The sequence below is a fragment of the Pteronotus mesoamericanus genome, unplaced genomic scaffold (assembly GCF_021234165.1).
Source record: "Pteronotus mesoamericanus isolate MK-2021 breed Mesoamerican mustached bat unplaced genomic scaffold, CSHL_Meso_final contig_116, whole genome shotgun sequence".
Classification (NCBI taxonomy): domain Eukaryota; kingdom Metazoa; phylum Chordata; class Mammalia; order Chiroptera; family Mormoopidae; genus Pteronotus; species Pteronotus mesoamericanus.
In genome coordinates, this window is record NW_026555027.1 from 12,526,932 (window position 1) to 12,540,969 (window position 14,038).

Genomic DNA, 14,038 nt, shown 5'->3' on the forward strand with positions numbered 1-14,038 from the left:
AAGTCCTCTTAGCGGGGAGAGAGAGCAGCTTTGGGCTGCCTTGGTCTGATCACATTTCATTAATGGAAAGCACGCACTCAGCTGCAGCCCGGAGGACACTGTAAGCTCCCCATTGGTCCATGACAGGCTCCTTCATTTCTTCAGGAAAACATCGATCACGAACGTTTCATGTCTGCCAGCTTTATACCCCTCAGGCCTCTGAGCAACACTGCTGAAGCCTTTCTCACTACACTTTCTTCAGGTGAAAGAGACCCAGGCTTTCACTTTGTGGATCAGATGGCACTCGCGGCTCCCTCACAGCTCTTTCAACAAAACCTCTCTATAAAATCTACCCGTTGATACCAAAAATTAGGACCCTTTTCACACCAGGAGTTTGGAGGATTTGTTTGTTTGGTTTGCTAGACAGACTGTAAATGTTAACCTCGCGCATATGAAAGTAAACCTTTGGATAACTGAATATGGGATGAGGAAAACAAGAGACAAGAGGCAGTGAAAAATAGGGGAAATAATATCCTTATCTTAGAATGAGATGTAGAAAGCTAATGGGAAAAAGACATGAAGGCTTACAGTAGTTACAAAACTAACCATTTCACTAACAAAACTAATAATATAGCTATCAAGCCAGAAGAAGAGATGCAAGATGAGTAAGGTTTTTGAACAAAATCATCATCATTCACCCCGGGAAACCAGTAGATTTTGTCCAGGGTGGAGAAACTAAACAAGGGACATATACAGCTCAAGATCACCTTGGAAAATAAGAGTACAAACCACTTAAGAGGCCTGCTTTGTCTTGCGAGGCTGCTTCTTGGTGGAGAGGAACGAGACTGCCACCCTTACTCATACTCCTCTGTTATTGGATGATTTAACATGCCTATGGATTACGTATTTATTTATTTATTTATTTATTTATTTTATTGTTCAAATGCACAATCCTTCCCCATTTTGGCTTCGACCATGGGTCCTTTATACACGTTCTTTGATTTGACCCTTCCCCTTTTTTTTTGTTACCCCCTCCCTCCTGCCGATGGGTTAATTTGATAAAGCATAAACATTCTAGAAGTGATATAAGTAGTTGCTGAATAAGTGAATAAATTTCTTTTCTTTTGTTACTATGATTGTATAATGTAATCTAAACAAGTGAGAGAATCTCATCTTTACAGAGGCAAAACACTATGAATTGAAAAGTAAAAAAGGACAACGGACTCAAAGAGTCATAATGGTTATTTCATTTATATGTAAAAATCTATTCAAACATACTAGGAAAAGAGTAACAATCTCATAATTGCGTTGGTAAAAACCATGCAAATAATACATTTACATAAAAATATGTGTAAGAATTCCACAGGTCCATTAAATGCATTACTCTAACAATATCCTATCTTTGGATTGAATTTAAAGTTGGATGCACAGCTTCTGGAGTCATCTACTCAAATTCCAGAGGTAACTGGGAACACGGGGTGATTTGGAATGTGCTGTTCGAATGTCCTTTTTGGCGGCACAACTCTGCACTCCTCGTCCTGCAGAAATCCTGACAGACTGTGAGACAACAGGCCTGATGTAGGTGAGAGAACTGGAGCTGGCCAGTGGCACATGGAGAGAAGGAACACAGGGCAGGGTCTGCCTTAAAGAACTAACACACACAGCTCCAAGGTTTCCTGTAGGTCCTGGTCACTTAATTGAGGATCACTTTTTAAAAAGCATCGAACTGTGCATTCTGGGAAAAAAAAAATATGTTGTCTCTGTAATTCCCGTCCTTTCTAAGCAACACTGTACCCCAACCCACTTTTTTATGGCAGTCTTTTCTTGGTAAAGAAGCTAGAGATGATGATTGTGAGGGATGGAGGGGGGAAATAGTCACCTGAAAAATCCTGTGTCATACCTTAAATAGGGAAGAAAATTAGAGTGTGTAAAATACCTCACAAGATTGTCAATAATGTTTGTGAGATCGCTCCCCGCCTGGCAGGAAGTGGCACTGGGAAGTCCCCACTTTCACACATGTCTTGTGAAAGCCTGCCTGTCTTACAATAGTTTCTGCTTATTTCAATAGCCAAACCTGAAGCAATTGACCATCAGCTCTCAGAGCGTTGTCCCAGAATACTTATTTTTTTAGCTTAGAATCACAAAATACAAATGATACTTTGTGTTTTATAAAATCAGCTTTTATTAAAATTAGATTTTCCTTTTTCCTCACACCAAAACAAGTCATAACTCTCCTAACAGTCTCTATATTTGAGGAGAATATGTTTGATGTTTTCATTGAAACAAGGAAAATCTTGTTTCTATAAAAGACTGGAACTATGGCCCAAAAAGTTTTGATAGAAGATGGTAACTTTATGCACTGTATCCCAAGAGCTGAGCATTCATATTAAGCAGGACAGTAATAAAAAACTTTCTGAAGCATCTCCCCACTTATTCATCATTGGTGTCTTCAGCAATACCAAACAGAATGCTGAATTCATTTTTTTTTCAAAAAACATGTCACTGAATAAGATCCATATGAAAATTACATGGTTAGTATAATTATATGGTTAATATATAGAATTTAGTATCATATGAATGCATCATGTGTATTTTATGAATATAATTATATGTTCATATATAATACAAATTTTAATATGCATATAATTATATATAAAAATTTCCTCTCGGCAAAAATCTGGTAAGCAGCCCTATGCCTTTGTATATAGTAATGTTTTCAGCATTCTTACTCAACTTGAAGTACTCACTGATGTAACCTTCTGGATGTATACTGAGTCCTAAACTTATGCCTATTCTCTGATTACTTCTAACTCAATGTATAGAAACATATGTGCTCTTCCCCTACAGCTGAGGTGCCTGCCCAAGATGGGGTGAATGTGCAAATTTGAGAGTGTTAGTCGGATGCGGTAGCCAAAAGACTAATCACGAAGGGATTTCACCTGAAAGGCAGGCCAGAGACGTACCCTCCCATGACAGCCTTAGAGAAAGGTTCCTACATATGAGTTTTCTTTTATTCTAACATAAATCAAAAGTGACTGAGCATTGTATTGCAATTTCCCCAAACTAAATTTATCTTGGAATGGAGACAAAACAAGGATGGCGCACAAACTGAAGGACAGTTTCCATTATATTTCTAATATATGTAAGCACTTCTTTTCAGAATGAGACTGAAAATTTATGCCTTCTTACCTAGCCTTAGGGAGCTGCCTCATAGAAACTGCTACTGCGTGGAAAGTAACCAAAAAGGATTAGCCCCAGGAACAAAAGAAGCCACATGATAAACTCAAGTGACAAGCAACAAGATCCCAGGGAGAGCAAACTCTTTAAAAGGAGCTTTCGAATCCCTTTGTTCTAGGTTTATCAGCACAGGGAGCTTAATTTCACTGAGCGCTAGAAAGGAGGAAAATGTGGCGCACACTCGCTGAAGTCAGACCTCTTAATCCTTCTCAATTGCCCCGTCTGGTTCAGAAAGATCTGCTTACAACTGTCATTGTACAAGTGTAAACACAAGAGCTCTCAAGTCCTTCTTTGTGCTTCAGATCATACAGACATCATTCATGTCTCATTTTACAGGGAAGCCCTTAGTAGTACCACAGGTTTCTTTAAACCACTGAACCCCAGTGCAAGACACATGCACAATACAAGGCTTCACATGTCTGGGTATCCCTATAAGGGCATCGAGTTTTATTCCCATCACAATTCTTGTTTATAGCTCACTGAATTTATAGCCGCCCTCTTAAACATCTGCAGTCATTATTTTCTCTCTCTTTTTTAGAGAAAAGCCCAACTCTCTCTATAGGACATAAAACAGGTATTTTCTCCTAGTAAACCTTAAAGGGAGATGTTCTCTCTGGGTTTTTACCACTGAAATAAGTCAAATGTAAGACTCCAATACTGTCAAGAGAATTAAGATGAGGGTCTTGGCACTAGACTTTTCTTATTTCTGGAAATGTCCATTAGCTGTAAGTCAGGAAAATGGGGCTCTAAACCCATAACTTTTATTAATTTGGTATGTGGCTGACAGTAAATCTCTTCATTTTCTCTGTGCTTCACAGAGACACAGACTTTTAAAGCCAGGAGGGACCTTAGCGTTTTATCTAAAACAACACTCTTGTTTCAGGCAGAGGGTCTCGTATCCCAAACCACTTGTTCAACCTCCCCTGGGGGCAGAGCTGGAGCTCCTCTCCTGCTCTTGTACAGTCGCCGCGCACTCACTGCACTCTCCACTCTGCTGACCCAGTGTCCCTAGCCCAGGCTTGATGACGGGTTCCTTATTGCAAGGGCATTGTAAGGGTCGGACAAAATATTCGACCTGGAAGTATATTAAAAAATATTAAGTGTAACCCAAATGTAAACTGTTGCATATTTTAAACTTAACGGACAGCATGGATGGAACTGGAGAGCATTATGCTAAGCGAAATAAGCCAGGGAGCGACAGACAAATACCATATGATCTCACCTATAAGCGGAACCTAACCAACAATACAAAGATGCAAGGAAAATAAGACCAGCAACACTGAAAGGAAAAGAAACCAACAAAGACAAGAGGGAAGGAGGGAGGGGGGGCGGGGAAAAGGAAGGGAAGGGGAAAGTCAAGGAACATACAGCAAGGACTCATGGACAAAACCAAAGGGGAAGAGCTGAGGGAGGGAGAGAGGGAGGGGGCAAGGGAAAGTGGTGGGGGGGAGGCAGAGACAAATGTATTTGAAGAAATAAATTTAAAAAAAAGATTTAGAAGTATAAATAGATTAATTACTACATTAAAAAAAGAAAAAATGGAGCTCAAATGCTCTGTTTAGAGTCACTTTCAGATTTTTATAATACAATGTTATCAAGAAAGAGGTGATCCTTCATGTTTCCGACATTGACAAAAATGTGCAGTATTTTCAAAAATATATAAACATATGTGATATACATAACATATATAGTGCATATATATAACATGTATAAATATACATATGGAGTTGCTATGAACTGAATTTTTATGCACTTAATTACATGCCCTCACCAAATTTATATGTTAAAGCCCTGACCACCCTCAAATGTGCCTATATTTGGAGGTTAGGTCTTCAGGAGATAATGATTAGATAAAGTCGTAAGGGTAGGGCCTTAATGAAATGAGACCAGTGGCCTTATAAGAGAAAGAACTCCATCTCCCCACCTATTTACCTATTTACATGATGTGGCAGCCCCGTGAGCACGCAGTGAGAAGGCAGCTATTGGCAAGGCAGGAAGAGAGCTCTCACCGGAAACAAAATCAACAGAACCTTGACCTTTGACATTTAGCCTCCAGAACAATAAGAAAATAAAGTTCTGTTTTTTAAGCCCCCAATCTGTGATATTTTGTTATAGCCACCAGAGCAGACTAAGGTACTACTTCAGAGTAAACTACAGATGAATATAATTTAAGAAAAATTGGACTGGAAAATATAAATTTTATGTTGAAAAGCATTTGGAAATACCTAAAAAAGTCATGTTTGTTCTTAATAGTTGTTTTTTTTTCATGCCACTTCCTGACACTTCTGGCTTTTAAAGGTTGCCAATATGACAGTGACAATATCAAAAACAATTCAATTAGATTATTGTTATCATGATTACATTCAACAGAAAAATGTGGTATGCCTTATTCCAGAGCAATAAAAAATGTTGTGGTGCTGCTATTTTTACTTCTAAAAATATAGCAGTCTGCGAGGAGGGAGAGAAGCCCATTTTTTATCAGTAACAAACAAGAATGTTTTTAAAGAGAAAAATTATCTTTTGTGAGTTGCTTCCTCCCACTAGTGAATTCAGAACTGTCCCTAATTGCAGCTGGAGACAGGATGCGGCAATACCCAGGTTCTTTCACCCAACACTAAGCATTTTAATAGATGAAATGGGCTGAGTAGTAATTATTTTCAAGGAGTTGTTTTCCTCTTCCTCTCAAGCATTTGGTTTCAAGTACATTTTTTTTCCAATACTGCTTTTCTCTTTTTTGTTGCCAGAAAATCCAAGCTCTTTTTCAAAGATTAGATTACAAGCCAGTGACTTTCCTTTGTTGAAAGGACAAGCTTTCTAACAAAGGACAGGCCTTTCAGGATAAAACAAGATGCCTTAAAGCATTGGGCTCCAAGATATTTGCAAACTTCATAAAGCTAAGTAAATTTGTAAATTGTTTTACTATTTTAACATTAATACTAACTTTATCTTTCTTCCTGAAAAATAAAAGAGAAGACCTTTAATATCACGCCCCCCCCTCTCCCGCCGCCGCTGCCCTGCCCACTCCAAAAAGCAATGTTCTCAATAGCAGGGTACTCTAATTTAAAATGGAAAAAAGTCCTTTACCATGTAATTTATTTTTAAAAATCTGAAAATATGTTGATTGTGCATCAGATAAGTTGAATAGTCTTTATAGTCATACTCCCCTGATAAGCTCTTGATTATTTTTATCAGTTTAAATTAGGCAGCAAAATCAAAAAACAAAAGTGAAAAAAAATGGCAATGTAGAATCTCCTTGGTACTTTTCATCACGTATTTATTGCAACCACAAGAGTATTAAAGAATATTTCCCTTAGTATCAGGATGCCCATATTATTAAACTAATATGTATCAAAAGACATTCCCTCTATAATATTAATTGTCTTGCTTGGACTTGATTTGAAAAAGAACCATATAGCACTAAAAATAAAAAACAAAAGGAAATACGATGCTCACACCAATTTCCTTGGCCCAGTTCTAGCAGAAGATGTTCACTCAGGCTTGTCACAGAAGAGAAGGTGCCTGCTGCAGCGTGGCCCCAGCGACCAGTGACTCATGACTCTCTCTCCGCCCAGGTCAGCACCACGGTTTCCCACAGCTCCTGCTGCTCCACCCTAGCCACAAAGCTATCCCTTTCTCTCACCTACTATTTGCCTCCCTCCCCTCAATACAGCCTAAGATCCACACAGAATTCACCCTGAACTCCTCCTTAATTACCTTATCCCAACCCATTTTCTACAGTGTTTTGAACTTCCAACTCCATTCCTCTTTTGGGGACCCTTTCCCACCTCTACTCTCAGAATCTATTCTTTCAACTCCAGCACTCCTTCCTCAGACTCAGAGTCAGTCTCTCTCTCTCTCTCTCTCTCTCTCATCTATCACTATCTCAACAGACCTATAACTGTCTCAGACCTTCAAGTACAAACTTCAAGTCATTTTTATTTTCCCTGGCAGAACTTTCTAGAACTTTCTGCCATCCTTTCAAGTTCTCTCCCTTTCTTGCAGAATTTCAGGAACTACATGTTGCTCTGTTCTTCACCTGTTCACTTTCTAGTCCTGCCTGTTGGTTTTCTCAATTCCCTGGAAACAGAGACACATATCTCCATCCTGCTTTGGTATTCCTAGATTTGGTGGGGCTTTTTTTTTCTTTTTTGGTCTTTTTTTTTTACCCTAGGACCATGGTCCTTCCTAATTTTACTATTTTCTTAGGTGTATTTAAAAAAAAAATACACCTAAGCCAAAAATAATGTCATTCAAAGAAAGATATAAATATAACTATTAGGACAAGGTCTCTAGATGTAGGGTACACCCTGTAATTGTATGAAGTCTAAGATATACCAACATGATGAAAACTTGGAGTCACAAAACATTGGTCCCATAAAGGATCAGTTTTGCCATGCATTTGCTGTTTGAACTTAGACAATTTATTTAATTTTCCTGAGTGCACTCAGATTGTCTATCAAGAAAATAGCTTCATTATCCTCAACTGCTTTCATGTCCCTTGTGTATCCCAAAGAAGAGGCTTGGGCTATGTTTCCCAGAATCCACTTCTCACTGTGGTTCTTGGCTTCTATATGACAATGATATTGGGATAATACAAGAATTTTGGGGATTAATTACTGGTAGTCACCTGCAAAACTAGGCTAATATAAAAATAAAAAATAATGAAGAGAGAAAATATGGCCAGGAAAATAATATTTGTATAAGTATTCATTATAATAATTAATTTTGTATTTTTCAAATTATAATTGTGGTAGGATGAGGAGTGGGTGTGGATATGTGTGTTTGGAGGACAGATTAGGTTTATGAGAGGTACTTTTCAAATTCGGAGGTCAGTAATAATACTTTAATGAGGACTCAAGGAATAGCAGTATAAGCAGGTTATACAGAAATACGGGGTTCAGTAGTAGAAGAAACATCTAAAAGCTGTGAAAGTGACCACCACTGGGAAATGGGAATCAATTGTGCAGCAAATTTTTTTCATAGCTTTCATAACTCAGTTTAGTTATAAATAGTAAAGAACAATTTGACTTTTGATACTATGCACATTTTTATTTTTAAAAAACTACACTAAAAGTAGACATATTTTTCCAAGGCCCTGAGATGGAGGGGAACATGGAGAGCTCCCAGCATGAAGGGAAGCCCACGAGAGGAGGCAGTCAGCAGGGAGAAGGGTGATAGGAGAGAGAGATGGAGACGCAGAACTGAACAAGGGCAAGAAGTGTCTTGAAGGACCTGGTAAAAATTAGGAATTTGCCTTAACAGTAATGAAATGACAACCTAAGATCACAAAAAGTATATCTTTTAAATTTTTTAACCAATATGGCTATTTATCAATGATCTTAGAAATCTTGATGATAAATGAAAACTAAAGGTTCTTTAGGAGAGTTTCTGAGATTTTTATCTGGACCTTAGAACTCACAAACCAAAAAAAAGATGAATTTTGTTAAAACTATAGGGGCATAATTTCTATACAGATTCAATATTCTGACCAGTATAAGTTTACCAAGAAATCATGTTCATTAAAAATTGGAATTGAATAAAGAATATTATCACTACATCTACCCCAATGAAGATTATTTCAGAGAGAACTGAGAATACTTACTTTTTTCAGAAAGTAAATATTACCGGCAAATTTTGATGACCACTTTGATTCCACTCCAGCCCAATAACATTTATTGCTTGACTGATTTTTCACCACGTTCTTTCCTTGATTTATAGTTTGATTTCTTGTTTTCAAAGTAGTCTCCGAAGTATTCTAAGGCTGAAACTGACATAAAGTTGACTGGTCTAATCCCATCATTTTTCAGATGAAGTCCAGATTAAAAAAAAAAGTGATTTGCCAAAGGCTATATATTTGGTTAGTGGCAAAACATGAACCTAACTCTTTTTCTTAGTTCAGATCTTTTTCCAATACATTGACTCAGGACTATTTTATTTAATAGGCAATATAATAATATTTTCTGAGGTCCTGTAGTTCTCCAAAGACATATAACAATGTTTGAGACCTAGAAAGGGGAATATTTATTGACTTAAACATATTTAATAGGGATACAAAGTACAGCATAGGGAATATAGTGAATAATATTATAGTAACTACATATGGTGTCAAATGGGTACTAGACTTATCTAGGTGATCACTTTGTAGTTTTTTAAATATATAATAACTATGTTGTACACCTAAAACTAATATAGTGTATGTCAACTGTAATTGAAATTTTTAACAAGAATATTTAAGAAAAGTATAATACTGAAATATATAATTATACCATTAAGTAACTACACAACATTAATTTATGTCAACTACCAGCTACAACATGACATCTAGTTTCATATAGTTATATGTTAATGTCATTAAATGAATTATGTGATGATGTTTATTATTATATAGAGCTAGGCCTACAAAAATATAAAACAATCCTGATCTTCTTGTATAAGTATATAAACTTTTTTTTAAATTTTATTTTATTTTTTCAAATACATTTGTCTCTGCCTCCCCCCCACCACTTTCCCTTGCCCCAAAATCTATGCTAGTAAAAATATTCACATCTACACACACATACACACGGTAATTTTTGCAAGTTGTGAGTATAGTGGTTAGTAAAAATACTAATCTAATTCAAGTTTTAAACTGCCTATATAAAAATTTCAGGTAATTAAAGTCACCAAATTTGTTTTTCTTGTCCTCATTGTCTGGGTTTTCATCTCTAACGTAGGGTTTTAGGCATATAAACCCTATGACCTCTAGGGTCCTTTATGGCTCTAAATTCCCATGAAAGTATTATGATCCTTCCTTTCTAAAGATTAATTTTTATGAAAAGAAAAATTTCTTTTGCTGAATTCCCTTGGGGAAGACACGGGTGATCTGGATCAAACCTTCCCCATGAGTATTGCTTTTGATGTCCTGAGTTCCTTCCTCTTCTTTGCCTCGTGCATTTGCTGATGTCAGGGCTTTGACCATGGATCATAAGCTGCAACCGCCACAGTTTTTCCAGATGCTGACATACTAGGCAAATGTATTCTTTGTGGGAGCAGTTACTGCTGTGGGAAGAGAAATCTTGGAAGCACATTCCATTTGCAGTCTGATTTAATTGAGGTAGTAAACATCGTGGGAACAATGGTTGACATTGGCCAGGCGCCACTGTGGGGAGGTGCACAGAGTCACAAGAGAACCAGTGGGAAGTGCAGAAAATAAGGCCAAACACATGAAGCAGTGAGGGGTGGAGAAGGGGAAGAGAATGCCAGGAAATCCAGACACATAAACAAATGAATAATGCTTTACATTGGTTCTTCAAGTGTGTGCGTGTGTGTGTGTGTGTGTGTGTGTGTGCGCGCGCACGTGTGTGTATTAAAAGATCAGAGAATAGTTTATGGAATAAAAGATCCTACAAGTTATTCTTTTTAAATTTTTAAGGCCCTAGGAAGATACTTTCACATTATTCTAAGATGTTTATTTTTCTACCCACTTTAAAAATGATTAATTTACACAATTAACAAGTTATAAAAGTATTTATATAATTAAATCACAATATTTTCACCAATTAATCTCATTGCCTTTCCTTAACATATGTGAGTCTTTGTACCCCATTAAAGAGTTTTCTTCACTCCCAAGGCAGCAATAAACTGATCAAGATGCTAAAGAGTGTACTTTTTTTCACTCGTTTAATGTCTACTTTTTTCTTCCATCAATATCTTTGACAAGTGAACAATGTTTGAAGATTATGAGTGAAGTTGTTATTTCTAATTCTCTACTTTAAAAAATCCCAATGTATACTAACATTCTTTACATATTCTTAAAAAGGATATTCTCAAAAACCCTCTTTTATTTGTTTCAGGGCTTTTATATCAAGCTATTCAAGTTTTGAAACCTCATGTGAGTGCAACTATCAACACACTCTAAATCAGTAACTGTTCACATAAGGAGCCTGATAGTTTCTCTGTCCTGTCTATTCAGACTACCCCGATTTCTCATGTTCTATCTCTCCCGTGTTTCTAAATTTATAAATACTTCAACTAACAGATGGCAAATGGAAGCACCAGTGGGCACAGAAATCAATCCAAAGCTTTTAAGCATGAAGTGTCCCTGAGGCACACAGCAGAAGGAAAAAGGAAAGGAAGCTTGGATATTTTTAAAGGGAAGAAAGGACTGACTGTCTTTCCCTGTAGTTTGGGGAACCATTAAAAAAAATCAGGCAAGTAAAATTGACCAACTGAGAATGAATCCATTTTATAGTTGAATCATGTTAATAAATCACATCAAAAGTGATTCTGGACTTTTGGCTTACCCAAAACGGAGAAAACTAAGTAATAGACTCACATCTTGAATGCTATTAAGTTTCACTGAAGTTAAGTACGATGTCTCACTCGGCTTTTAAGAATTCCTATGAGTTCCTATATTAAAGCTTTTGGGGCTCTGGGTTTTTAATGTTTTTGGTATGATATTTACACAGTCTGCGGAGTCTTTACAACTATTAAAGAAAATGTGGAAATATAAACCTAGAATATGAGCATTCTTTGATCTTTTTTCTCAATATTCATTCATCCCAGATGACCCCATCCTTAATATATGACTATAAGGATACTAAAATAGAATAGTTTATACCAATGTAATTTAATTTCAAGTGTCCTTCAAGCTGGTCATAATGGCTAGTGAAGGAGAAAAATTTACTGTGTTCCTTTACAGCTAAGAATCCAATTCAATCTTTCAAGGGATATTTAACTTTTAATTGTAAGGTACACTTCATGTTACAAAAATTTAAATATTTAAATTGTTTCTTCACAATATAAAATTGAAGGGAAAAATAAAACTATACCAGGAATAACATACAAGTAGAGCTAAGGTTCTATGAGATTTAAAGTACTAAAAACTGACATCGATTTTGATTTGCTCTTTGTTGTAATTTGCTATTGTTCTTTATTCTAACTACTATATAAATTATTTTTAGATTCAGATTGCATCCCCTAAAACTACACAGAAATTCTGATAACAAATACATTAGTTTATTGGACATTATAAACCGGCACATTTCTACGCTGTTGCCGGTGTGATACCGTGGAGACCTTGGGCTCCAGGTTAGAATCCTATCTTAACCAGGTCAGTCAGAGAGGCAGCTTGAAAAAGGCAGTAATTGAAATGATATGAAGTTATAAAAGTGTTCTTGATCTAACATAGGGTTGAAGGGAGGCATTAGAGGAAAGCTTTATTAGAAAAAGATTCAAGGAAAACAAAGGATGACAAGAGACCAGCCATAGAGAAGAGGGCATGAAAATCTTGCCACCAGAGAGATCAGCATAAGCAAAAGCTTCAAGTGGGAAAGAGCTCCACTTGCTCCCAGAGCTACAAGAAGCTCAGTCTGTTTGGAGCTCTGTAAACAGCAGAGAAGCCTAAGGGGAGAACAGAGAAGTAGCCAGGGGTCTATTGATCGCCGTGTTTGCCACAGGGATTTTTGTATTGTGATTGAAGGATTTTAAGCAAAGGAATATATATTAAAATATAAAGACTCAGACAACAACATTTATCGTCTCACAATTCCTATAGGTCAGGAATCCAGGCACAATTTACCTGAGAAGCCCGGCTCAGGGTACTGTCAGCTGAAGATAAAGGCATCTCATGGCTTGACCAGGAAAGAGACATTTCCAAGCTCACTTACATGGTTGTTGGCGGGATCCACTTCTGTGAGAACTGTTGAATCGAGGGCCTCAGATCCGCACTGGCTGTTGGCTGGATGCCACCCTCACTTCCATGCCACATGGGCCTCTGCGTGAGGCAATTCACAGCATGGCAGCTTTCTTCATTAGAGGACGTAATTGAGAAGAGCGAGACGGAGAGAGAACAAACAAGATAGAAGTCACAGTCTTTTGTAACCTAAGCTTAGAAGTAACATCCCATTACTTTTGTCAGATTCTGGTCATTAGATGCCTAAAAGTCTATCCAACTCTCTACGGGAGGAAATTGCACAATGGCATGAATGTCAGGAGATGAAGACCATGTTGGGTTATGTCAGCAGGCTGCCCCGTACCCCACGATTTTCTGTTCCAGAAAGGTACTGGCTGTGTGAGGGTTGAACCAGAGAGATCAAAAGTAAAGTGAGGCCAATAATTTAGATACAGCCTATAGAATTTGCTGATGGCTTAGATGTGAAGGGTTAGATGAAGAGAGGGTTCAAGAATTTCTGCTTAATAACTTAATTTGTTGATGAAAAATCAAAATACATGTTTAAGAACTGTTCATTGAGCACAATCTATTGCCTAGTTCAAAATAGACTGGATTAATTTTCAATCTGGTTTTATCTAGAAAACCAAAAAAACTTTGTAAACGATCTAAAAATATATGTGACTTCGCCTGAAGTTAAACTTTTATTCCATGTGGCATCACAGGGAAAACTTAAAAACAATAAATGTAAATTGCAGAAAAATAGATTTTATATTCACAAGGTCTTCTAATAATAGAAGACTCTAAAACTTTAATAAACTGCCCTATAAAATAATGACCTTCCCATCTCCACATGTTTTAAAAGAGAATTTAGAAAACCACTAGATTAGAGAAACTTTTTCCAATGGAAGCTGGATTAATTTACCTCTAAAAAATTCACAAATCTTCTGTTCAATACTACCATAAAATGTTGTGCAGAGTTATAATAAAATTATTAAGTTATTATATAAATAAAATACCTTTTAAATTTTTTCACGTTTATATTCTTTACGTACACATATGCTATTATGCTATGCTCAGTCACAGGTTTTGGTTATAAATAAAACAGTAGAATAACAGGACACTTTCAGTCTAACTTTCCTTTTGGATGCATCTCACATGATGGACCAGTGC